Raw genomic sequence first — 27,110 nt, 5'->3', positions numbered from 1 at the left:
TACTACATGTAGTTACAAGCAGGGGAGGAGAGCTGAAATAAGTTCCCTAATTCTCCCACTCCCTGCCAATTCTGGAAGTGTCTCACTATTTGTGTTTTAAGGCTATGACAAAAGTACTCAGACAGGTTTTCTTAGGTTAGATAAGAAGGTGATACATTTATTGAAAGTATTTGTTCCCATGCTAGGGAAAACCCAAGTAATACAATACTATTCATTTGGTTATACACATTGGGTGCGCGCGCACACACACACACACACACACACACACACACACACACACACACACACATATTCAATTGGCAAAGGGACTGGTCTCACAAAGAGTTTAGATTTCATGAACAGAAGTATGCACCTAATTGATCTTGGACTGTCTCATTGTGGTGAGGTCAATATTGCGGCCACTTACTTAAGCTGTTCTCCTGGAAGTCATCGTACAGAGAAGACTGCCACATTTTCGAAGATCTCAGTTCACAGTTGTTTGTTACATCTCATGGGCAGTACACCAGTGCACCTTTGAAAGACACAGCATACCTTGAAGCAACACAGAATGTCAATTTATCTTCAAGTGACGTGTTCATGATATCATTGCTGCTTCACAGCATGTGACCGATAGGTATAAAAATCTCATTCACTATCTTTCCTTACATTACTTTCAGCATTACATGTTGCTGGATGTTTGTTGTGCTATTGTAACTCATTAGCTTGACCACTTAGATGGCTAATGCTTGTGTATAATAGTACCTATAATAAACATTTGTTGGATTGTCCAACATGATGATATTTATGCCCACTGTTTATTTGATGGAAGATAACATAAGCATCAGCTAAAAGTATCTTGTTGGAGGCAAACTCACACCAGTAGTTGGTTTTCTCTCAAGACTGGTCACCTTTGCGGAAGTCCACACAACACTTACAAACACAGGCTCACGATTTGTCTTCACCACAGCATTGTCCTAATCTCTCTTTTGCCTGACAAGGAGACCTTGAAGATTATTTCCTTTGTTCACGCTTGTGGTAGTCATTGGTTCAAAACAGTTTACAACTCAAAGACTAAAATAAAACAGAAACCACTGACACTTGAGATCTAAAACAAACAAACATAGGAAATGTAGAAACTCAACTCGACCTGAATGTTTCAGTTCCTCAGGGATTAGATTACCTGTTTATAACTTGCTTGGTAGAATGTGAACTTTTATAATTTACAGTAACAAGTTTGTGTTGTGTTTAAAAAGAACTCAATTGTCTGAACAGTGTTTCAATATTTTAACAAATCCAGCCCAGAAAAAGCAAATTTAAAATTGCATCTTCAAAAGAAAAACAGTAGCACAGCAAACTTCCAGCGACATGTCATGCTACTAGTAACCCAAGGCAAGATGATTTATGTCATCCTTATCACACTATATATAGTTTAAATTTAAAAATACAATCTATTCCTTTAACATCTGAAATCAGAAGATGGGTTAATGTTTTGGGGGAAAGATAAAGCAAAATTCCGACCAAAATAAGACCTGTCTTTTCTGCTGCATATGAACACAAGTACTATTGCTATACTCCATATTTTTTTTACTAAGGGAAGTATTTCAAAATATAAATTGGCACCATATACATCTGCAGGGATCTGTTCTGGGACCTCTGCTCTTTGTCATCTTTATGAATGGCTTGGATGAAATAAATGGAAGGGTGTGTTAGTAAGTTTGCCGATGACATGAAGGTTGGTGGAGTTGTGGATAGTGTGGAGGGCGGTTGTAGGTTGTAACGAGACATTGACAGGATGCAGAGCTGGGCAAAGAAGTGGCAGATGGAATTCAACCCAGAAAAGTGTGAAGTGATTCATTTTGGACGGTCGAATTTGAATGCAGAATACAGGGTTAATGGCAGGGTGGAGGAAGAGAGGGTTTTTGGGGTCCATGTACATAGATCCCTGAAAGTTGCTAAGTTGATAGGGTTGTAAAGAAGGCGTATGGTGTGTTGGCTTTCATTGGCAGGGGAATTGAGTTTAAGAGCCACAAGATTAGGTTAGATTCTGTACAGTGTGGAAACAGGCCCTTCGGCCCAACAAGTCCACACTGCCCCTTAAAACATCCCACCCAGACCCATCTCCCTATAACCCACACACCCCTGAACACTACGGGCAATTTGACATGGCTGATCCACCTAGCCTGCACATCTTTGGACTGTGGGAGGAAACCGGAGCACCCAGAGGAAATCCACACAGACACGGGGAGAATGTGCGAACTCCACAGTCGCCCGAGGCTGGAATCGAACCCGAATGCTAACCACTGAGCCACTGGGCTGCCCAGCTGCAGCTTTATGAAACTCTGGTTAGGCCACACTTGGAATATTGTGTTCAGTTCTGGTCACCTCATTATAGGAAGGATGTGGAAGGTCTAGCGAGGGTACAGAGGAGATTTGCCAGGATGCTGCCTGGACTGGAGGGCAGGTCTTATGAGGAAAAGTTGAACAAGCTAGGGCTTTTCTCATTGGAGCGAAGAAGGATGAGGGGTGACTTGATAGAGGTGTACAAGATGATGAGGGGTATAGATACAGTGGATAGCCAGAGACTTTTTTCCAGGGTGTAAATGACTATTATGAGGGGGCATGATTTTAAGGCGATTGGAGGAAGGCATAGGGGAAATGTCAGAGGTAGGATCTTTACATAGAATGTGGTGGGCATGCGGAATGCACTGCCAACAGTGGTAGTGGAGTCAGATACTTTAGAGACTTCTAAGTGACCCTTGGATAGGCACATGGAGGACAGTAAAGTGTAGGGCATGCAGGGTATTTGACCTTAGTAGAATAATAGTTCGGCACAACATCGTGAGCTGAAGGGCCTGTACTGTGCTGTACTGTTCTATGTTCTTTGTTCTACATAAAAAGACATGGTCCGTTTTAAATGCTTGTGGATGATTATACGTTCCTGGTTATTTCCAAGATATTCCTGATATATCCAGCAGTAGCATTTTTTTTCTATTATTCATTTATATATCTTGTCAACAGGTTGCAGTATGCGTGGTATCTTTACACAATTGTTTCAAAGACTAAACTTGTTAAAACGATATCTGACACTCCAGCCGTGCAAGCTATCATAGGTTCAGCAACATAATCTGGAAGATGTAAGGATTGCGCGAAAGGGAGGTGATTTTTAACGCTCGCCTGTTTCAAATGAAAACAAAAATCGAGGTGAGTTTCGGTCCAAGTTGTTACCGAGCATTACCCTTCAAGCCCTGTACGCAGATCTCACTCGACAGGAAATACTCCAGATGGTAAGAGAATTGGCTGTTATAGAAGGAAAGAGAAAAGTTTTTCCCTCTTGGTCGGATCATACTTGAAGATTGTTTCATAATATTGTGCGCTACTTTTTAACACGTTACTTCTGTCTCTATTGCCGAGGTAACAGTTGCTAGGTTACAAACAGAAACTCGCTGTTCGGGCAGAGGGAGAGAGAGACAGAGAGCAAACTGGGCTGGCAGCAGGTAAGGAAGTGGAGAGTCAGTGGGTTAGCTGAGTGAAGCCGGGGCTGATGCCGGCGATTTCAAACCTTATCGTAATTCTCTTGTTAGTTCCGAGTTCCTGGGACCTGAGTCCTTATTTAATGTCATGGTCAAAATAGTTGAGAACCTTAGGCATTGATGGTATATATCAAAGCTCCAAAAGTTAATGAAACACCCGACATACATCAGTGAGACGGTTTGGGTCAAGTTCCATGTTCCAGCATTCAATCGTCAAGACTCCCCCCAGTTTTATTTCCACAATGTAATTACTGACATAGGGTGTGTGTGGAGGGACGAACAACTCTCAGGAATTTAATTCTACAGTGAAATTGGCATATCGAAAAGTCGAACTTATATTCTTTTTTATCTTAAAGTTGCTGAATATCATACTGTTAGCTTTATTTTGTCACTAATTACATCCCATCCTCGATTATTTATTTAATTGCTGGGCTTTTAAATAGCCATTTTGCGCAGTTTTGCTTGCACAGCCGAAGACATTGCATTTCAGATGAGCGAATTGAATGTGAAAGGGTCTAGGCCCGAAACGTCAGCGTTTGTGCTCTTGAGATGCTGCTTGGCCTGCTGTGTTCATCCAGCCTCACATTTTATTATCTTGAATGTGAAAGGTGGCATGTTTCAGATGTGTCAGTTTCCCGTACCATTTTTCGGGATGGTTCTGTATGATCCCATGCTAGGCTTTTTTTTAAACTACGCCAGCAAACCTGGATGCACCTTTGCTTCCCACCCTCAACAATAATCTCAAAGTATCCAAAATTCCATCCTTGACTCCGTTTGGCCCTCATTTGCAACCTGCACCATTATCCACACTACCCAATCTCTCACTACAGCCTACTGATGCAAAATTCTTGATCGTCAGTGGCCTGTTGCAAAGCTCTCTTGTTCATAGAATGTGAGCATCACTGTCAAGACCAATTCCCTTAACTTTCCATCATGAGCTGACCTTCAAAAATTTTACTTAGTTACCTTCTGGAACTGTCATTAGCGCAAGGGACATAAGTATTCCCACTGCACTTCCAAAATCGCAGAATACCTACAATGTGGAAGCAGACCAATTGGCCCATCAAGTCCACCCAGACCCTCACATCCTTGTAACCTTGCATTTCCCATGGCTAACCAACCTAGTCTGCACATCTCCAGACACTATGGGCAATTTAGCATGGCCAAACCACCTAGCCCGCGTGTTTTTGGACTGTGGAACGAAACTGGAGTGCCTGGAAGAGACCCATGCAGACACAAGGAGAATGTTCAAACTCCAGCCAGACAGTTTCCTGAAGATGGAATCAAACTCAGGATCCTGGCACTGTGAGGCAGCAGTGCTAACCATTGAGCCATCATACTGCTCACTTCTATGAAGAGAGTTCCTTTTTTTTAAACTCAGTCTCATTGAAGGAATGACTTTATAGTTCTGAGTCAGGATGATGTGGAGGGAAACTTGCAGATGGTAATGATTCCAAAGGCTATCATTGTCCTCCTTACTGTTGAAGCCATGAATTTGGAAGATGTTGTCAAAGAAATTTTAGAGAGTTCTGCACCACTCCTTGTAGAATGCTTTGATTGTGTATCAGTGTTGGAGAAAGTGACTATTTAATATTGGAGCAGCTAAGTAGCTTTTTAAAATGTAACCTTACTGGTTATTTTGTGAAGCTATAATAATGGCTGGAGTGATTTTTAAAAAAATTATACATTTTATTGAGATCTCCTGATTAAACTTGAAAAATATAAACAAAGGTACTAAGCTAGCCTGGAGCAGTGCATTTAGAGCAGTAAGACTGTGCTGTTTTCTGGGTTTGTATATTGTTAAGGTGCAAAATTGGCCTTTAGCAGAGCGATGTGCTCTTCTGACCAATTGTGACAGATTGGGGAGAGTTTTCATGTTACTGATAATTGTGCCCACAGGAAATGTGTTCAGTTGAGAATTCTATCAGAATGCATGGATCAGTTGGAGTGGCAGTTAGAGACAGTGAGGAATTTCCAGAAGCTTGGGGGTGTGATGGATGGCAGCTATAGAACAGGAGGAAAACCACAGATACAGTCAGGAAGATGGCCTACCTCCAGGAAAAGTAGGAGAGGGAGGCAGGTAGTGCAGGAGTCTCTTGTGGCTATTCCTATCTCAAACAAGTATGTTGTTTTGTAAAATATAGGGAATGTAGCACTGGCAGCCAAGTTTCTGGTACTGAGACTGGCTGGAATGTAATGATGGGTCTGTCAGGTTCCAAGTGATCAAATGTAATAGGGGACTCATTAGTCAGAGGCACAGACAGACATTTCTGGAGCCGACAATGAGACATCAGAAAAGTGTGTTGCCTTCCTGGTGCCAAGATCAAGGAAATCTTGTAGAAAGTGCTAAATTTTCTCAAAAGGGAGAGGAACCAGCAGGCAGCCATTGTACGCATTGGGACTAACAGCACGGGAAGAGAAAAGGATGTGGTTCTGAGGAAAGATAGGAAGTTAGGCAGGAATTTAAAAAAAGAGGACCTCAACAGTGGTAATGTCTGGATTACTCCTGGGGGTTTTAGTAGAGGGGGAGGTGGTGAGGTGGTGGCCCTGGGTCTTTGGGACCCAGAGAGATAGTGAGGAAAGACATCAGCCTGACACAGGTACAGCTGGGGAATGGGGCAAGTTGAACAGCCAGGGCGGGCAGAGAATGAGGTAAGACTGATACATTAAACTGCATTTATTTCAATGCAATTTGCCTAAGAGGTAAGGCAGATGAACTCAGGGCATGGTTGGGAATATGGGACAGGGATATCATAGTGATTACAGAGATGTGGCTCAGGGATGGACAGGACTGACAGCTTAATGTTCCAGAGTATAGATGCTACAGGAACGATAGAAAGGGGAGCGAGAGAGGAAGGGGAGTGGCATTTTTGGTTAGGGATAACGTTATGGCTGTACAATGCGAGGATATTCTTAGGAATACATCCAGGGAAGTTATTTAGGTGGAACTGAGAAGTAGGAAAATGATGATCACTGTATTTGGATGGTACTATAGACATTCACCCTCCTCCCCCACCCCCAGTAGTCAGCTGGAAATTGAGAAATAAATTTATAAGGAGATACAGTTATCTCAGTTATGTGGTAGGGGATTTTAACTTTCCAAACATAGACTGGGACTACCATAGTCCTAAAGGCTTGGATGGAGAGGAATTTGTTAAGTGTGTACAAGGAAATTTTATGATTCACTATGTGAATGTACTTACTAGAGAAGGTGCAAAACTTGACCTCTTGGGAAATAAGGCAGGGCAGGTGACTGGAGTGTCAGTGAGGGAACATTGCGGGGCCAGTGACTATAATTCTATCAGTTTTAAAACAATGGTGGAAAAGAATAGCTGGATCTAAAAGTTAAAGTTCTTAATTGGAGGAAGGCCAATTTTGATGGTATTCGGCAAGATCTTTCAAAATTTGATTGGGGGTGGATGTTCACAGGTAAAGGGAAGGCTGGAAAATGGGAAACATGCAGAAATGAGATAACCAGAATCCAGGGACAGTGTGTTCCCGTTAGGTTGAAGAGCAAGGCTAGGTTTAGGGAATGCTGGATGACAAGAGAAATTGAGGTTTTGCTTAAGAAAAAGATGCAAGTATATGTCAGGTATAGACAGCTGAGATCGAGTAAACCATTAGAACAGTACAAAGTATACTTAAGAGGGAAGTCAGGAGGGCAAAAGGGGGTCATGAGATAGCCTTGGCAAAAAGGGTTAAGGAGAGTCCAGAGGGATTGTATAAATATGTTAAGACCAAAAGGGTAACTAAGGAGAGAATAAGGCCTCCTAAAGATCAGCTAAAACACTCAAAGATTGATAAATCCCTGGGACCTGATCAGGTGTCCCCTGGAACTCTGTGGGAAGCTAGGGAAGTGATTGCAGGGCCCCTCAGTAAGATATTTGTATCATGGATTGCCACATGTGAAGTGCTGGAAGACTGGAGATTGGCAAACGTGGTGCTACTATTTAAGAAAGGTGGTAAAGAAGACCCAGGGAACTACAGACTGGAGGGCTTAAAATTGGTGGTGGGAACGTTGTTGGAGGTAATCCTGAGGGACATGATTTACATGTATTTGGAAAGGCAAGGACTCATTGGGGGATAGTCAACATGACTTTGTGTGTGGGAAGTCATGTCTCACTAACTTAATTGAGTTTTTTGAAGAAGTAACAAAGAGGATTGATGAGGGTAGAGCAGGGGATGTGATCTCTGTGAGCTTCAGTAAGGCATTCGACAAAGCTCCGCATGGTATAACTGGTTAGCAAGGTTAGATCACATGGAATACTGGGAGAACTAGCCATTTGGATACAGAACTGGCTTCTGTACAAGGTAGAAGACAGAGAAGGTGGTGGTGGATGGCTGCCTTTCAGACTGGAGGCCTGTGACCAGCGGTGTACCACAATGATCAGTATTGGGTCCATTGCTTTTCATCATTTATATAAATGATTTGGATGTGAACATAGGAGGCATGGCTAGTAAGTTTGCAGATGACACCAAAATTGGTGGTGTAGTGGCTAGTGAAGAAGGTTACCTCAGAGTACAACAGGATCTTGATCAGACGGGCCAGTGGGTTGAGGAGTGGGAGATGGAGCTTAATTTAGATAAATGTAAGGTATTGCATTTTGGAAAGCATGAACAAATAATCGCTAAAACCTGATATGAAGAGAGGACTCCAACTCAACCGCTATCATTAGTTTGCCTTGGTGCCCTGATAAAGTCCTAAAGTGCACACATTGTGGGAGGTTTCAAGTTCTGATGCCAGTTTTACCCAGCTTGATAATTCCCAGATTCCAATGCCACAAGGGATCAGGTGGTCAGAACTCCACAGACTCGGACTGTTTACACAGGGTCTGATTTTCTGGGGCGTTTCAATCTCACACAGTTTATCCCTTTGGCTCCGCTTTTTGTTACAAGTAAAGGGAGCTCTGCATTTTGAAGAGGAGATTCTGGATGTTGTGTCCCTGTGATCTCTGGCCATTAGCTAGGGGAGGGTGGAGTGGTGTCTGATTAGATCCTAGGAGTGTCATATCCGAGTCTGGGTGTGGAAGTGTTGTGGGAGTGATGGAGTTGGGGTGTGTGAGATGAGTATGGTGACTGCTAAGTAGTTACACAGGAATTAGACTATGCATTTAATTGTCTAACTTTTCTTGGTTAAAATATTTCACTTAACTTCATTGGAACCGTTCAAAATCTTTGACTTCTATGGAGACCTACAGAGAATACTGGGCTTAAAGGAATTGCCCAGAGGAATATTTAACTTCTGGCAATTTTTTCAGAGCCTGCACTATAGGGTTTCTGTAAGATCTAGTCTATGTTGGCACAGTGGTTCAATGGTTAGCACTGCTGCCTCACAGCACCAGGGACCTGGATTCGATTTCAGCCTTAGGCAACTGTCTGTTCGGAGTTTGCACATTCTCCCCGTGTCTGCACAGGTTTCCTCCGGGTGCTCCGTTTCCTCCCACAGTCCAAAAATTTGCAGGCTCGATGGATTGGCCATGCTAAATTGCCCACAGTGTTCAGGGATGTGTAGCTTAGGTGGTTTGTAGAGGAATGGTTTGGGTAGGATGCTCCAAGGGTCGGTGTGGACTTGTTCAGCCCAAGGGCCTGTTTCCACATTGTAGGGAATCTATGATCATTCTATGCTATTGAATGTCTGGCCATTGTAAAATCTGTACTCCGACGAATGTAGAGCTCCTGGCATTTGATTGGTTGGCAGCTCTCAGCTGATGCTGTCTGTGCCCTTGGGTCCTTCCACTTGGTGAAAGCCTGCTGCTGCGAAGTTACATGACTGGCACGGAATGGGTCAGCCCTTCCTAAAAAGAGGGGAGATTGCAACAACCCATTTTCAGTTTATCAGTAAAACTTTCATCACCTCCACTGAATATGCCCAGGCTGCAAAGTTGAGTGAGTGAGCAAACATTTGTCAGAGAGCGGATTATGTGTCAAAATATGTGGGTGTCCTCTTTGTGGCGAGAATGGAAAACATCATATATTACTAAAATGGAGAGACACTGCAGAACATAGCAGTACAGATGGATCTGGGTGTCATCATAAATGAATTGCAAACTGTTAGCACAGAGATACAGCGAGGAATTAGGAAGATGAATGGAATGTTGTCCTTTATTGGAATAGAGAGGGAACTTTAACAGTAGTGTAGACTTGTTACCAGCATATATGGTGTTAGTGAGACCACCTAGAGCTATTTTTCAACACAAAAGAAAAATACTATGTATGCTCCAAGTCTGAAGTAAAAACAAAGAGAAACAGAGTTAACATTTCAGATTAATAACGTGATCTCTCATTCACTCTCCTTTGGCGCGTGACCTGCTGTGTAATCCCAGCCTTGCTGTTTTTATTTCAGCCTACTATGTACAATTTTTGCTCTCTTTATTTAAGGAGGGATATGCTTCCATTGGAGGCAGTTCATGAAGGATTAACTGGGTTAATTTATGGGACAAGGATGTTGCCTTTTGGGGAACAGGACAGGCCTATAAATATGGGTATTTAGTAGAATGAAAGGTGATTTTATTAAAACGATGGACAGAGAAGTGGAGTTAGGGTCACCGTCAGACTACCACTGTCTTATTGAATGGCAGAGCAGGTTGGCGACGTCAAATAGCCACTTCTATTTCTGTTTTTTATGATTTCATGATTAAGATCATTCTCAGTTCCAAAAAGACATGTTCTAATTTGTAGAGCCTCCAAAGTTGCCTCAGTTTAGTGCTTCTGACTTGTTCTCTTGTTTGAATAATTTCAGTTCCTCTTTAATGGCAAGGCGGAGTGGCGAACAGTATTTTAAGAGCTTTAGGGACTGCTGCATCTCAGACGCTGTTAGCTGTTTAAGCCAAGATGTTATCTGTTAATGTTGAGAAAATTACAAAAATGCAATGTCAAAACACATATCCTTTGTGGTATTCTGTGTGTTCTCGCGCACACATACACAGAGGTACAAAGCTAAGAATGGCATAGTGCAAAAGGAAAATAAAACAAAACTGTCTTGAACTTTTGAAAGTTCTTGTGATGTAAAGTTGTAAATTGAGATTATGGTTGTTTCACTGGAGACTTAGACTGTTAACATCAGTGAATGTCGCAGTTACATTTTGAGATCTTGGTATTTTGTTGTTACTTACTAATCCTTACTGTCACTGGGTGCTCTTTCTCCTTGACAGACAGTGGGAAAGAGAGAGTTCCCCAGCTTTTCAGTTCTCCACCCTAAATTCCTCTCTGCCAAAAACAGCTTCTTGACATACAAGCCTGTTCGTGTATTTTCTTGCGTGATTTAATTGTTTCCAAGCTTGATATTTGCAGGCAATGTTTTAGACTCCAACATGTGAATATTCACCTTAAGCTGTAGAGTTAAAAATAGGAGATGAGGGTCTTTTCATTTTTTTTCCTTCCGTGGGAGGTTGACCAACTTCATTGCATTTTGGTAAAATGTTAGTTTCAGCTCAGCTGTCTGTAGCCTAATCCAGGTCAAAACTTGACAACTTGTTTAATTTAGCTTGTAATAAAATGCCAATTTGAACTGATTGGAGTACAGTTGAAGGCAACAGCTGACATTCTACAGTCATGTTATCACTACACCAGGATAGTATGATAACTGCTGATGTACCTTTTTAAACAAAATAAATAAAACTAAGTATGCATATTACTCCATTAACAACCTCCTTCAGACATAATAGATGTAAGTATGTTATTTTCTTTGAAATGAATTCTTTGATTCCCAGAAAGGACGCTTCTACAGATGTAACATCATTGCCCGTTACAGTCTGATGTTTTGCAGCTATAATTCACATGAACACGTTTGCAGTGTCCACCAGAGGGCAGAAGAACAGCAGCAGCAAAGATTGTTGATTTACCAGGTTATGTGATACAATGAGTTCCAATGGCCTGGATCTTCTGCGGAACGGCCTTCATTGTCGGTTCGAAGTTTTTCCACACTTCGACATTGCTCTGTATTTCTTACCCGCTCTTCTGAGCCTGGCTCCTAGAAATGTGGAGCACAGCTTCTCTCTAAGAACTCTGGAAAAGCTCTCGGGAATGGAGAGGAGAGAGCACACACATCCATTTTAAAGGCACCAGCTGCCTTATAATAAGTTTAAAAATTGTGCTACATGTTTATAATTTATTACTGTCATTATTTGGGAACTTCAGCTCGAAATAGAGGTAAACGGGTTGTTAATGTCAATTTTGTGAAGGTTTTTTGAGGGCAAGAAATTAATTCTCTTAGCATCATATCAAAACAACATTTTCAAGTAATCATGTGATTTAAGCTAAATGCCCAAACAAATCACCTGGAGAGATAATTGCTGAAGTTTTTGTTTTCAAATGAACATATGAATCACAACAGAAGTAGGCATTTCAGCCTGCTCTTTAATTCAACAAAACCATTCCAATAAGACTTGTTTGTATTCTGAACTCCATATTTCCATACAACCCTAAATATCTATCTACCTCAGCTTTCAAAACCTCCACCACCTCCTGAGTCAAGGAGCTCCAAATATAATGGAGCTGTCTGAGAGAAGACATTTCCTCTCATTTTACCCGGAAAGGGTGAACCCTTAATTTAAAAAAATCCCCTAGTTCTGGACTTATCCAGAAGAGGAAACATTCTGCTCACATTTATCATTCGAGATTTTATGTCCTTTCATCAAATAATCCCTCACTCTTCTAATCTCCAGTAGAAACAAATCCAGATTGTCCAATCTATCCTCATTCCAGCTATCAGTCTCTGAAATGCATCCAATACATTCACATCTTTCCTTAAACAAGGAGACCAAAACTACACACTGCATTCGAGATTTTCTTTTACCGATGCCCAGTACAACAGAAGCATTCACTAATCTAAGGATAATGTGGCAGAGAGATGTAGAGGGGACACACACTTGTCCAATTCAGAAAGAACAAATCCTTATCAGCAGAACTCGTTTTTGTTTGTGCATCTCGGGGAGAGACGGTAATAAAAAGAATCACATCTGGTGAATGTGCAGAAATTTTTGGAAAGGTAACACTAGCAACATCATTACAGTAAGTAATTAAATCACATTTCACTGTGATATTGCTGTGAAATAGGCTTGAAATGTTCCTTCTGTTTGAAAAAGCATATAAGTTACCTCAATGTCAGTTACCTCAATAGTTTGTGAGAAATATCCAGACCAGCACAGTTGGGTTAGAAATCTGCATTAATTTCTCAAAAATGAGAAAGCCTTAAGATCTCAGTGGTATGTGAATTTGAGAAAAAGATTTCGCAGCTCATACAACAGGAAATGAGGGAAAAAAGCAGCCAAGTCAGATGTACTGATTGGGTAGCGAAGAAACATCTTGTTCTTGACTAACTATAAAGTGACTCTGTTTCATATAGATGGGCTTTTTTTAAATATTTCAACTGTTACATTTAGATAACTTAGTTGTTTTTTGTATAGCAAGCATGTTTTACTGTCACTTGGATTTTATATTTTAGTGAAAGACTGTCAGGTTAAATTCAAAAGAATACAAGCCATTACTTCATATTCTGCCTTGTCCAATGCTAACATCAGTCGACATCTTAGCACTATACATGATGTTAATGTGGATGATGCATTACCCAGAAAATAACATGCTTAAAGACTTAAGCAAGATAAGTTAGCTTAAGTGAGGGATGAAATCAAGTTTATGAGAGACAATGACATTATTGAACAGAGTCATAATAGCTGGAGCTCACCAACCATGATGGTACCAAAACCAGACGGATTATGATTCTATATTGAATACCACAAAAGCAGTGCAGTAATAAAGGCATTTTCACATCCAAGTCCATGGGGAGAGGATGATTGCATGTCCAATCATCTCAATACAGTAGTTTGTTTCAAAAATTGACTTATTGATAGAAAATTTGCAAGTTCCATAGATGGCCACAGTCAAACATATCAGCTTTTGTAGCACCTGATAGAATTTATTTAAGTAAAGTCATGATAATTGGAATGAAAAATGCACCATCAACTTTCAACCATTAACCAACAAGGTCATTGAAGGATTATGCAAGTGTGAAATATACATAAATGACTTAGTTGTATTCAGTACAACTAAAGAACATTTACAACATTTGAATGGACTGCTAGATTGGTTATAAAGTGCCAATTTGGACATATGTTTGCCATGATTAAATTTACAAAGCTAAAAGTGACTTATTTAGATCACATGGTGGGACAATATCTGCCATCACTGAGCGAAACAAAAAGCAAGGCTATCTTGGAATTTCCTGTACATTAGACTCTATTTTGCAGTAACTTTGCGTGAATGGATTTTATAAGAATTTCATTCAGAATTGCAGCATTGTAGTAGCTCCTTGATGAGTTTATTAAAGAAAGGTAAGAAATGAGAATGGACAAAAGAATATCAGTGTGCTTTTGATAACTTGACAGTTGTACTGATTACTGTAACAAAAATGTAAATTTCTGCCAGAACATAGCAGGTCTGACAACATCTGTGAGAAGAAAGCAGAGTTAGTAGTTTGTCGGTGAAGACTGTCTATCAGAACTATTAGCAGCGAGTGGTGTGCTGAAGTGGCAGGAAATTCTGGGTCATTTTTACAGACAGAGCATAGGTTTTTGCAAAGCAGTCAACAAGTCTACATTTCATCTCTGAAATATAGAGGAGACCACACTGTGACCACAGCAAATACAGTAGACTAGACTGAATGAAATTCAGGTAAATCATTGCTTCACCTGGAAGGTGTGTCTGGGGCCTGGGATGATGAGGAGCGAGGAAGTAAACAGGCAGGCGTTACACCTTCTGTGATTATATGGGAAGGTGTCGTGAGGGTGTAGGGAAGTGTTGGGAATGGTGGAAAAAATATTGTGTGACTTACATTTGACAAGAAATAGGACTGAAATTGTCAGAGAAGCATCTTGATGTTTCTGCTTATAATTCTCTAAAACAGTGTTTAAAAAAAAACATGCTTGAAGTAAAGCTATTTTCTAATTAACCTATTCAAGATGCCCTTGTGTAACTTTGACACAAGTAGATCTTGAACCCAGTCCTCCTGCTTCATAAGTAGGGACATGACCACTGCATCACAAGAACCCTGAATTAGTCTTTCAGGGATGCCAGCAAGTAGATTAAACCCTCAACCTTTACAGTATTAGCACTAGACACAAACCATTTGAGCCAACTTGCCACCACAATGCCCAAAGTAAATAAGGTAATTGGTAATTGTGACCATTTGAAAAGCTCAGAAGCTCAATTCTTAGGATCAGATATAAAAGAGTTAGATAACCGTCTAATTGAAAAGGGGATTGTTGGTGCTGTGGTAAATACATTGTGGCTGAAATGATTGTAATGTCTTTTGTTGATAGAAACAGAACGGGTTTGGAAAGTAATGGTTGTAAGTGTAGATACTTTAGAGTCTTGCTGTTCTGTTTTTGGAGATGAATCTTTTGCATATTGCATGAAGATTGCGAGTAAGTATGGTGGAGTTTACAATAGAGTAGATTACATAGGGTCTGTAAGCGAAGCTGGTTCGATAGCCCTCATAGCCATTTTTGCATTCTTATATTCATTTGGCTATGTTAATTTAGTCCAGTACAGTTCCTCTAAAATTAAAGAGGGTTTGAAAAAATAGTTAAATGCAGTTGTGTATAGTTTGGGGAGTGGCTTCCATAGACATTTGTGCAGAATGAACCGTCCTTGGGAAAACACCAGGATGCAGAGAGTGCTTAGTAAGTTGTGTGTGGATTGAATATAATGGAGGCCCATCTTAAGAGGAAAGTTGCTGTTTAAAGACGTTGGGAACTACAGCTATAAATGGAAAAGAACTCAGTTTGGACGGGGTGAATCTTTTATAAGAAATGAGTATATTAATTTGGTAAAATGATTTTCTTTTTCAAAAAACTTGACCCTTGTGTTTATCTTCTTTGCTCTCAATGTGTTCACTCCTGCTGGACTGTGGCCCTGTGAGTGGAAGTTGTCTACCAACTCGTCTGAGTTTTTTTCAGATGTGAACTGAGGTAATAACTGCCTGCAGGTGAAAGCACTGTGTGAACATGACTATCTCATCCATCATTCACATACAAATGTACACGTATCCTGCCTTGTGTGTCAGAGAAAGGAGTTCTTGGCTGTTTTTCTCTACTTGAGACCAATTATATTTCCCCAACTGTTCCCCACCTAATTCTTCAAACTGGCAATCGAACATGGAACCCTCTTCATGCTTTACTGAGTGAGTTGTCTCAAGAGAAGGGAGTTAAACTGCAGCTCTTTTTAACTTCTCAGGTTGCTGGTAGCAGAGAAGCCCAATAGCACACAGTTTTCTTGCAGGAGACTGCAAAGGCCTGCAATTATCTAACACAGATCCTTGAGTCTCGTTGCTTCTGTGTCAGGCCCGAGAAGTTTATCCTCTGCTTGTAACCTCTGGGGATTTTGCCTTGTGCAGTTGGTACCTGTGTGCTGTGGTACTGACCCAGCTATTGCCACTGTTGATCTTCTTCCATTTCTGAAATCCAAAATAAATTTGCTGCATTAAAAGTTGGCAGCTGGGAAGGATGGATTGAAGGCAATATGCTTCAAAGTGATGAAAACAACCTACAAAATAACTGAAGCTCAATATGACAACAAGCCCTGCATCTCATCCTATCACGGAAGGAGGTATGTGTTATCAGCATTTTAAGGATATCTTGGCAATCATTTGTTCAAATTCAGCTCTTCTGTTGTTTTGATTTCTCTGGGTTCCACAAAGCCTGGGATATAGCTCCTCAATTAAGACCGTTCTTGGTTGTGACAGCCTCTGTCTCATGAGAAGACAGTTTGTGTCGTGGTGGTCAACTCTGCGTTAAGCAAAGCCTATTGAAGTTCAGGAACTCTAGTGGCCTGTTCACCGTAGAGATGGTCTTTGGCTATCCAACCATTATCCAACAGATAAACATGGCTGAGCCAACACAAATATATTTGGCCTAGCATTGAGAGAATTAGGATACTCCAGGATCTCTGAGATGATCCCCCTGTCTTGCCAGGGGATGCTAAGGAAACATCTGAGCAGGCAAGGCAGGAATTGTTCAGCTTTTTCTCTTGTATGTCTAACTCTCTAGAGGAGTGTACTAAGTACACAGGCTTGATAGACAGCCAGTTTGCTGTTGTTCTGCATTCCCTTACTCAGCTTGGACATCAGCCTTTTTAATACGTGTGTTGATTTTAGCATCAAGTGATAGATTGCTGGTGATTGTGGAAACCGTAGAAGTGGAAAGCTATCAACAACCTCCAGGGTTACTTTGTTAATGCAGGTAAGTGATGGTCAGGCAACACCATGGACTGTAATATTTGGCTTCCTGATGGACACTCTGTCTATTTACCATCTGTTGGACTTTAAGCAGCTCTTAGTGTTTCTCATATATTGAGAGTACATTATGTGTGGATGATATCTCAAAGTATGTTCCATTTAGTTTCTGCACTCTGTGAGTGTGGCAGACAGCACCTAATCAAGGAGCTATTGGTTTTATCTGGGTAGGCAGTATAGCTGATTTGATATGAGGACAACATTTTGAATGAAAAATATTGAAGTGTTGCATTCCCAGCCTAGTGCATAACAGGGAGTGATCTGTGTCACATTCAGTGCCGTGATAGTTGGATGTGTTGTTAATGTTATGCAGACAATCACAGGAAGTGATGGTCAGATCCAGTTGGTGCCAATGCCCTGATTTTAGATGGAGAGAACACATTCTGAACCATTTATTTGAACTCCACCAAAGCGTAGTGAGTTCATTGCAGTGAAGCTTAGTTCTTGTGCCCAGGTTTCCTCTGAATTTTTTCCCTGTCAGATGAATGTGTAACATTTCTCCTTCAGTGATCTGCTCTCGCAAAACCATAAGACAATAGGAACATAAGTTCTGGAGCAGAATTAGGCCACTTGATCCATCTAGTTTGTTCTACCATTCGATTATGGCTGATATGTTTTTTTAAACCCCAATCTCTAGCCTTCTCCTCATAACTCTCGAGCCCCTTACGACTCAAGAACCTATTTGTCTTAATTACACTCACTGACTTGCCTCAATGGTCTTCTGTGGCAATGCATTCCATATATTCACCACCCTCTGGCTGAAGAGGCATGACCTCTCTTAGGGATGTTCAGCCCATTCAGTTCCATGTAGATCGCAGCTGTTTTGTATGATTACTGTACCAACTGCACATCATCTGCCAGTCTTTTGCACATGATCCTGATATTGCAGCTTGCCCATCAAAGAGTTTGCATCTCCTTTAGTTTTGTTTGCAAAGTTAGTTTGCCTGGTGTGGTGGATTACACTCACTTGCTGAACGAAGACTGACCTGCAAGCAATAATGCTGATGCCATGACCTCTCCCACCATCAAACACACCTTATGATTTCCAATCTGTATGCTGTTTGGCTTGGGATTATTACTTGCAGCTGCTATCCTTGGTGTAGGCTTTAAGCTCCATAGCCAAACTACAGCCCTACCTTGGGCACAAGACTGTGCAAAATTTCTCACGAGACTAGGCTGTCCACAATTCAAGGTCACCCTCTTGATCTCCCCTGCTGAGTCTGTAGCATTACATTTTACAATGATATCTTTGAAGGAGTTTCAGGAAAGACTTATTTTAGATGACTGTCTACTTTCAGGGTCTACTCCAGGTTTAATTGTACTCAGAAGTATATAGGATTAATTCCAAAGTAAGTGCTGGAGATGCCTGCCTACCACATGTCTGTGGCCAACCCTCCTCCTTGGGCTGCAAGTATTTACAAAGTGGCCTTTTCACTCTGGCAGTGCTGCCCAGTGCGTTATGGAAGTGGGGATGGATCAATGCTCAGAACTGGGCAATCAGGAGTTTCAATAGGCCTAAGGCCAGGCAGCCGACGGGGCACCTAACATCCCCCTGTATTGTGGGGACTGGATCAGAATGGGTGGCAAGGTGATGATTTGGCCACCTGAACCATTTTAGTGCCTCAGCCCCGTCGAAAAACGCAGCCAGCAGTAGTGTATAAAATCCAGCCCAAAACATCAAGCTGTGTTAGTCACTGCTATGGATCCTCATAATATTAAGCAATGTTAATAATTGTCCTCCATTTTTGGTTGTATAATATTAATTAGATGGGGAGAAACTTGTGTGATTTTTTTTCATCCCATCCACAATGAATTGCTGAATAAAGCTTTGTCTGATTTCCAGGAGCGCATAATAACTTGGCCTATTCTGATGTCTTGTTACTGGGAGCAATGTTCAAAACTGGTTCAGACTAAGGTGATAAAAATCTCCACCAACTGCTGTCCTTGTGAAGTTCATTTCAACCACCTTAATTTAGGTTATAGTTGGCAGTAAGACACCATAAGACTACATTTGGAACCCATAAATAACCTCTTACCAACTGAGTTCTTTATTTGAAAGGGGTCTGATTACTGCACTGTAACAAAAACAAAACAACCAAAGGAACCTTGTCAACTTAAATGAAAACGTCATTGCCAGAGTTGATGATATACTTCAAACTCTCTTCTCTGTCTACCCATCCTGCAGCATCCAAACATGAGGTTTTCAGACTGAAGTGCTCCTGACCTGGTGTTCATTCGAAATTTCACCCAGAAAGGGAGTGGGTGTGGGAAGTGGAAAGAATCACATTGGCAAACCAAGTATATCAAAAATATGATCAAAAGAGCCTAATTATTTGAGGGTTTTTTAAAATTGTGAGGATAGTTAGTGAGGCCAGAGAATATTGAAATATTGAACCTGGGGCCCTCATTTTCTGTATGGGTGGCTATTGCAACAAGTAAAACAACAATGCCAGAATATTTTACAGAAACTTTCCTGTGGATAATTAGAAACCAGAAGAAAATGAAATGTGCGTCGAGAAATTCTGCTAGTGGGCATTTCAATGCATTCCCCTTGCAATGCATTTTGGTGAAACACTTCAAATGGGCAGAGAAATGGCCAAATGCGATATCAGCGTAATTAAAAATGTTGCTTGTGTTCCTAAATCCCTGTGTTGTGGCTTAATTTGAATATAGTTGATTGGAAATTGGCCAGCATTCTGCTATCAATGCAAACACAAACAAAACAATTGGATGAGGGTTTAAATGAATGGAAATCTAATTAATGATCTCCACCTAATTTCAAAAAAAACCTAGCCTCTAGTCTATGTACTAATATATAAAAATCTTTTGTTTTCAAACATATTTACTGCAGAATGGCTTTGATTTCAGTGGATCGCACACCACACTATACAAAAACAAGCTTTGGAGCAGATGCCAACCTTCTGAAATTCTATTCCACAACATATTCCACATCGTATGGTAAGAGAATGCAAAATAATCTGTAGTGGTGCTGAGGCTTCTTTTGGAAGAGATGAGAGCTTGATGTAAGAGTCTGCAGTTGAATCATCAGCCCATAAATTTGGCATCTTCTGAGAAAGTTAATGATCTAAAGTATTCAAACAACAATATCATGCCAGGTGCAGAGATCTGTAGGCTTTAAATCATACAGTATCCCAAAGAGCTGCAGATAGTCCAGGACTAAAAGGGAACTCAGGTTAGAGGCTGAATAATATGACCGGGCCTGCAGGTAGTTCAAATCCAGCCCAGATTAATGGGCACAAACTCTGTTATGTCACCATGATTTTAAGGTTCCTGTGTAAAATGGTGTCGTACAATGCCAAGCTATTTTACTGCATACCATACCCTTGTCCTTTCGTGACATGTAAATTGAAGTGAAATTGGCTGTTTTCCTTCGCGAGGCCTATATTACAAAGCCCATTCAACAGCCATCATTCCATCCCTCTCTCTGGCTACAATCTCAGGCTGAACTGAGCTAATTTACTTCTTTGACCCTGAGGTGAACTTCTGATTTTAATCTTTTCCATCACCAAGATTCCCTATTTCAATCTCTGTCCCTGCCTCAGCTGCTGAGACTTTGGGAGTTGCAGCCCAGCACAATTCCCCTGCTACATTATTCCCCCTGCTATCTCCCTCTCTGGGTTAGGTATTAATTTTCATCGTGTAAAACAGTGTGGATGTTTTGAGTTCTGCTTTTAAATTTTGCAGTTTTTATTGCATTTTTTAAAAAAGGTCTTGCAGATATTTGTGGGTAAGTCTTATTAAGCTTCTCCTGACCTCATGTTGTACCTTCATGAATGGCCACGTGTAGCTGTTTATAACATTTCTATATATTTTCACTGATTTCTTTCCAGAGACCCTCTGTCAAAATGTGTCAGTTTTTTGTTTCAACTAAGAATAGGAGACCCTATGAATATGCCAACAGTTGCAGATATCTCCTAGAAATGTGATAATATTTGCCAAGAGTACTTCTTGCAGAATCTTTGAAAACTGTGTGCATGAATCTGTGCTCCATGGATGAAAAAAAGTGCTCAGGATTAGACTGAAGAAATAGACATTACTATTGGGAGTTCACTCAGCTTTCATAACCTCTACAAAGAACAGCTGGCTCCCACTTTAAAAATAAACTCCTTAAACTAATTTTTAAATATTGAAGACTTTAGGCTCCAGATGGTAGGCTCCTGACTTCTGTGTTGACAATTGACAGATGTTTAATGGCTTGCATTACTGAGTCAGCTCTTTGTCAGGAGATCAGCTGTTTAATTACTGGAGTATTGTGAAATTATGAGTATTTTATAAATAATCTGCTCATCCAGGAAAATCTTTAAGATTGTTACCTCTAATGGCCATTTGCTAAGTATATGCAGTATCATGTCTTGCACAGAGGTGCACAGTCCCAGGAATGGAATGGGAGGGGGGGAGGGTGGTTCCATGTTCAATCCCAGTCATCTCCTGACCTTGCCCCTATGAAAACACTGCACAACTCCAAACAAACTCCAAATCATTTATAATGCACAAATAACATTGTCTGAACTGACCAGGGTGCATTTATCCTTCTCAACTTCCTTGATGTTTCAGCAACTGTTGGTATTAACTGACATAATTCTTCTCTGATATTTATGCTTTATTGTCCCGTGTGGCCTTTTCTTGATTCTACTACTAATCACATTATTATCAAAATATTTTGAGAAGTTATTTCATCCCTTGTCCCCATGCTATTACTTCTTGAACCTCGCATGGACCTATGTCTAATCCTTCCCAAAACCTCTTATTCATTTTAGACTGTCCTTGGGAGACATCATCAAAAATGACATACGCCATGCACATCCACCCCCCTATCAATTCTCTCAAACTCTCTGCTCCTTGTGTTCTGTGACTACTCGTTTAACATCCAGCCTTGGTTTAGCTACAGATCCCTTCAGTTAAACATTGGAAAGATCAAGCTCATCCTGTTTTATCCTCATTCTGCACCTTTGTCTCTCACTTGCCACTATCTCAGATTGAACTAAATTGTTCACAACTTAGATGTTCAATTTGACCCTGAGTTATGACTAAGCTTTTACTATGTAAGCTCTCTGTCACATGTTCGTTTCCTAACTTGTGCTTTGCCTCACTTACTGCTCATGCTCACATCCGTGCCTTTGTCATCTCCAAATACAACCAATTCTGTGCTATTTAATACTTTTTTATGACCTCTTTTTATTTCTGCAGTTTACCCCCAAATCCCAACCACCAACACTACCCCATCCCAAAGCTATGAAACCATCCCTTAGCTACTCCACTTTTCTTCACCAGAACAAAAATTTTCTGGACTTAGGTAAAACCCATATGTTTGGCTAAGTTTTAGTCACCTCTCTTACTATCCCTTTCTTTGCCTCAGTATCCATTTTCGTCTGATGATGTCTCCATGAGACATGGGATATTATTGCTAAATGAAAGGCACAGTGTAAGTGTAAATTGGGACAGCAGTGCAGAAGTTCCTACTGGCTCCAGCATCTCTGTCTTTCAAATGGATGGAAATCAAGATTTGTATAAGTTTCCACTGTTGATTTTTTTTCCAGAGACTGTTGTAAAGCCCACACTTCAGTGTTCAGCAGGACCCTGTCTGACTGTAGAATCACTGCTTGCTGATTCTCACTGATACATGAAGAAAAGCTGTTTGGGTGAAATATTGTAGGTGTTGGCAGTTACTATGGATCCGAAAATCACAACTACTGGAAGTGTGGAGACTAAAATTTACATCATCTTCACCTCCCACATTGCCATTGTTGTAAAATCTGTTGCGCTATTAAGAGAGCAGATAAACAAAGTAAATACAGTTTAGCTCTTTGGCTCAAATACATTTAGCCTTCAGAACTTTTATGAGCTTTTATGTTCTGTTTCTGTTGTACTTAACCTCTATTATTTGAAGATGTGTTGCTATTGCTTGTCATGTCACCTCCAATGCCTTCTCATCAGAAACGAAAGGTGATTTTAGCACTTAGCAAATTTGCCATTAGTATATACCTAGATAGCGTCTACTACAGATCGCACATTGTTGTCCATTAAAGTTGTGGGCCATGAGTGCTCAATTTATAATTAGGCATTCCCAGCAGGTATGGCTTTAATGGGTTTATTATTAACATCACATTTGATTTCACCTTATTAGATGAGATAATGGAAAGTTGACCAAATCATTTATAATGCTCAAACAGTACCTCCAAAAAATGTTTCAGCTTGCATCTCTCATTTTCAATGCTTATTGGAAGGGATACAAAAATGAGATTGTTCTGGCCCAAATTAAATCTGTTATTTGCAAGTGTACTGATTGGCACCAATTCCAGTCATGGGAAAGTTTACAGTATGCCAAATGGAGGAGATGTAATTAAGTTAGAAACAGAGTGAAAAATCAAGGATCAAATTTCTAACACAAACCATGATGTATTTGTATTCCAGGTCATGAAGGATTTGAACCCAGGCAAGCCGAGGGATATGGGTCTGGATATGTGACCAATCAAAGACCTGTTTTATGCTACTCATCATCCTTAGACAGATTAGACAACCCAATCCTTGGGTAAGAGGGATTTTCTAAGAATGGTCAATTGGAAAACCTGTCAAGACACTGCAGTGTGCAACAATCGAAGTGGACAGATATAGATGAGACAGTACAATTTCTATTTTCTCTTTAGTTTGTTTTCTGCACCCAGACCATGTTGCAAAAGGTGAGAGTGTGTTCCCCAGGGAAATGGGCTACGTGGGATAGGGTGGGTGTTTTTCTGGTACAATTTTGCATAAGTTGAATGAAGTAAGACTCCTAGCTGCCCTTTGCCTCTAACTCTTGTTCAATTCTCCAAGACCTTTTACATTCTAGGTAACTAGGAGTCAAATAAAAACTAAATATGGGAGCCTGTCTTGGAGACCATTGAAGGACACATGCAGTCTAGTTTTTGTAAAGATTAATTTATAAGAACTAAATAAATCAGTGGCTATCATTGTCTTCACTTAAGTGATGTGACCATTCTATTTATCACAAAATTCACATAATTACATCAATTATGTTACATAAGGCACATTTTTCTATATGTAGTAATTTTTGATTTCTTCCAAAATGTTTTTAGTAATAGTTTTCTCTGTCTACATGTAGAATAGAAATTTTCAATGTAAACTTATTTCTCCACAAATATTCTCCTGGCAGATTCATAAAATTTCCTTGTGACTTGAGGTATTTTCATTATAAGTTTGAAATTCGAAAATTACAATACAATTATATATCAAGAATAAAAAGGAGGCATAGGTTAGATATAGATGTGAGATAGGATTTACATGCATTTGGAGAGGCAAGGAATAATTAGGGATAATCAGCATGGCTTTTTGCTGGGAAATTGTTTCTCACAAATTTGAGTGCATTTTTGGAGGACATAAACTAAAAGATAGATGGGGACAGGGTGGTAGATATTGTCTGCATGCCCTTTAGTAAAGCCTTTGACAAGGTTCCACATGGTAGACTGACTAGTAAAGTTATATCACGTGGGGTTCAGGGAGGCCTTGTCAATTAAATACAAAATTGGCTTGAAAGTAGGAGGGTTGTTTTCCAGACTAGAGGCCTGTAACCAGTGGTGTTCCACAGGGATTGGTGCTGGGCCCAGTGTTCCTTGTCACTTATAGAAATGATTTGGATGAGAATTTACGTTAGTAATTTTGTAGATGACACCAAAATTGGTCGTATAGTGGACAATGAGGAAGGTTGTCTAAGATTACAAAGGGATCTTGATCAATTGGGACAATGGCTGTGGAGTGGCAGATGGAGTTCAATTTGAATAAAGGTGAGGAATTGCAGTTTGGTTAGATAAACAAGTGCAGAACTTATACAGTTAATAGGAGGGCCCTGGGTAGCGCTGTCAAATAGAGAGACCTAAGTGTTCAGGTATATAGTTCTTTGAAAGATGTATCACAGGTTGACAGGATGGTTAGAAAGGTGTTTAGCATACTTGTCTTCATTGAACAGGCCATTGATTGTAGGAGTTGGGATGTCATGTTGAGCTTGTACAGGACTTTGGTGAGGCCACTTATGGAGCAGTTCTGTTTGCTGTGCTGTAGGAAGAATTACATTGGAGAGGGTTCTGAAAAGCTTTACAAAGATGTTGCTGGGACTGGAGGATTTGAGTTTTAAGGAGATGTGGGATTGCCTGGGACTTTCTTTCACTGGAGTATTGGAGGTTGAGAGGTAACCTTATAGAAATTTAGAAAATCATAAGGGGCATAGGTAAGCTGAAGAGCAAAGGTCTTTTCGCGAGGGTAGGGGAGTCCAAGACTATAGGGTATAATTTTAAGGTGAGAGGAGAAATATTTAAAAGAGACCTGAGGGGCAACATTTTCACACAGAGTGTGGTTCGTATGTGGAATGAACTGCCAGAGGATGTGGTAGATGCAGGTACTGTTACAACATTTAAAAGACACTAGGTCAAGCACATAGAAAGGAAAGGTTTAGAGAGATATGGGCCAAATGCAGGAAACCTGGTCTGTACGGTCAGTTTCCATGCTGTTGGCACATTCTGTACAGTCTGGGCAAATGCCCACCATTGCTGAAAGAAAGTCAATGACTTAGTCCACACTCTTGGAATAAGTGCCAACATCTTCTCTGTGCTACCTCACACCTACTCTCTGCTACTGCACCAATGCCCCACCATGGCTCATGTTCTACCACTCCTACTGTTGCCTGCAACTTATTCCCTCTCTCATCCTCACACACTTTCAGGTCTGCCATAGAAATTTGTGCCAAGAGTGCAGGTCCCATGGGGATAAACATGTGTTTATGACTCAGGGGTTGTTTAAGAGCAACTTGCTCAACTACCTCTAGCATCTGTATAAAATTAGAAATCTGAAACTAGAAGTATTGCAATTAATTGCCCTGTGAATGATTAATGCCCCGCAGGTCTTTCTACTTAGAGCTCTGCATGGCCTGTTAGTGCTCTATGCCTGAAATACACAGAACATTTCTGTTATCCGGCATTTGAATTTAGCAAATTACAGGTAATATTTTAGGTGACATTTTGCAGTCATTTACAATACAGCCACTCAGATCTGGACAGAGGAATGAAGTGTTTGTATTTCACCCAGAGGGAAATAAGTGGCTATGTAAATAATGTCTAATTGTACATTCACCTCAGCGTGTTTGTAGGTAGAATTTCACAGGACACGTTGGACAATATCTTGTATAATTCAGAGCAGGGAGGGCTAAGAGAGCCTTGAGTTCAACATGTCCTATAGAATGGGAAGCACAATACTGAGCATTAACATCAGCATTCAATTAAGATTGAGCAAGAAACAGATATTAGCTAAATGTCATTTCTGTCAAGTTTCATGGAGGCAAGTTTGCTGATGTTATCATCCCAAACTCTAGCTGGATTCTATCATTGACCATAAGCAGATGTACTCACTGCTACCAGAACATCCTTGGATGCCTGATGCCAGTGCCTTATATAAAGGCTGTTGCATACCCAGTCAACAGTTGGCAGTCTAGAGTTGTCCTGCACGTTTGGAGATTAATACCCTGGACATGGCAGACAAGGTGAAATTGGTACCCCACTTAGTGGATGGAAATTTGGATGTCCTGGTGGATCGGGCAGCGTAGGGAATAGACATCTGTTTCCTCAAGGGGTGGTTGAGGAGGCCATGACTCTAGACCCTACCAGCTTGGTCCAAGGTTGCTACCCAAGTTGGCACATTCTCTACAGTCTGGACAAATGCCCATCATTGCTGAAAGAAAGTTAATGACTTAGTCCACACTCTTGAAATAAGTGCCAACATCTTCTCTGTGCTACCTCACACTTACTCTCTGCTACTGCACCCATGCCCCACCAAGGCCCATGTTCTACCACTCCTACTGTTGCCTGCAACTTCTTGCCTCTCTCATCTTCACACACTTTCAGTTCTGCCATAGAAATTTGTGCCAAGAGTGCAGGTCCCATGGGGATAAACATGTGATGTAACTGCTGCTCCCACTCATCCCCAGCTTCCAGCTGCAATCATGCACTGGCCTGTCGATTAATGCCATCCAGTGGACAGTATGCCAACAGAGTGGGCTTGGCATTTTCAACTGGGTGAGTTTAAGGATGGAGTGTTGTATAGGCAGGACCATTACACTGCATCACCATCCTCTTGAATTGCAGAAAACACCAGGGCCCACTTGGTCTGGTATGGCAGAGGAAAACCAATTCCTGGTTCAATTAGAAGAGTTTCTTGTAGTTACCAAGGTTTAGTTTATTGCCTTTTAGCAAATACTCAAAGGTAGCATTGATATGACAGACATTGTTACAGAAACTTTGAAGAAAACCAGA

At 40.7% G+C, this 27,110-nt stretch overlaps 1 protein-coding gene across 1 annotated transcript in view; it reads left to right on the top strand.

Annotated features, from left to right (window-relative positions):
- Window positions 1-3,464: 3,464 nt before the first annotated feature.
- Window positions 3,465-27,110, top strand: part of LOC125459490 (protein phosphatase 1 regulatory subunit 32-like) — a 91,158-nt gene continuing 67,512 nt past the window's right edge. The window contains exons 1-3 of the mRNA XM_059651866.1: window positions 3,465-3,473; window positions 19,666-19,755; window positions 23,230-23,347. The gene's annotated coding sequence lies outside the window, so the exon portion shown is untranslated. The remainder of the gene's footprint in view (window positions 3,474-19,665; window positions 19,756-23,229; window positions 23,348-27,110) is intronic.

Source organism: Stegostoma tigrinum, chromosome 17 (assembly GCF_030684315.1).
Source record: "Stegostoma tigrinum isolate sSteTig4 chromosome 17, sSteTig4.hap1, whole genome shotgun sequence".
Lineage (NCBI taxonomy): Eukaryota > Metazoa > Chordata > Chondrichthyes > Orectolobiformes > Stegostomatidae > Stegostoma > Stegostoma tigrinum.
The sequence above is the reverse complement of the archived record's forward strand: the minus strand, read 5'-3'. Positions and strand labels throughout refer to the sequence as shown.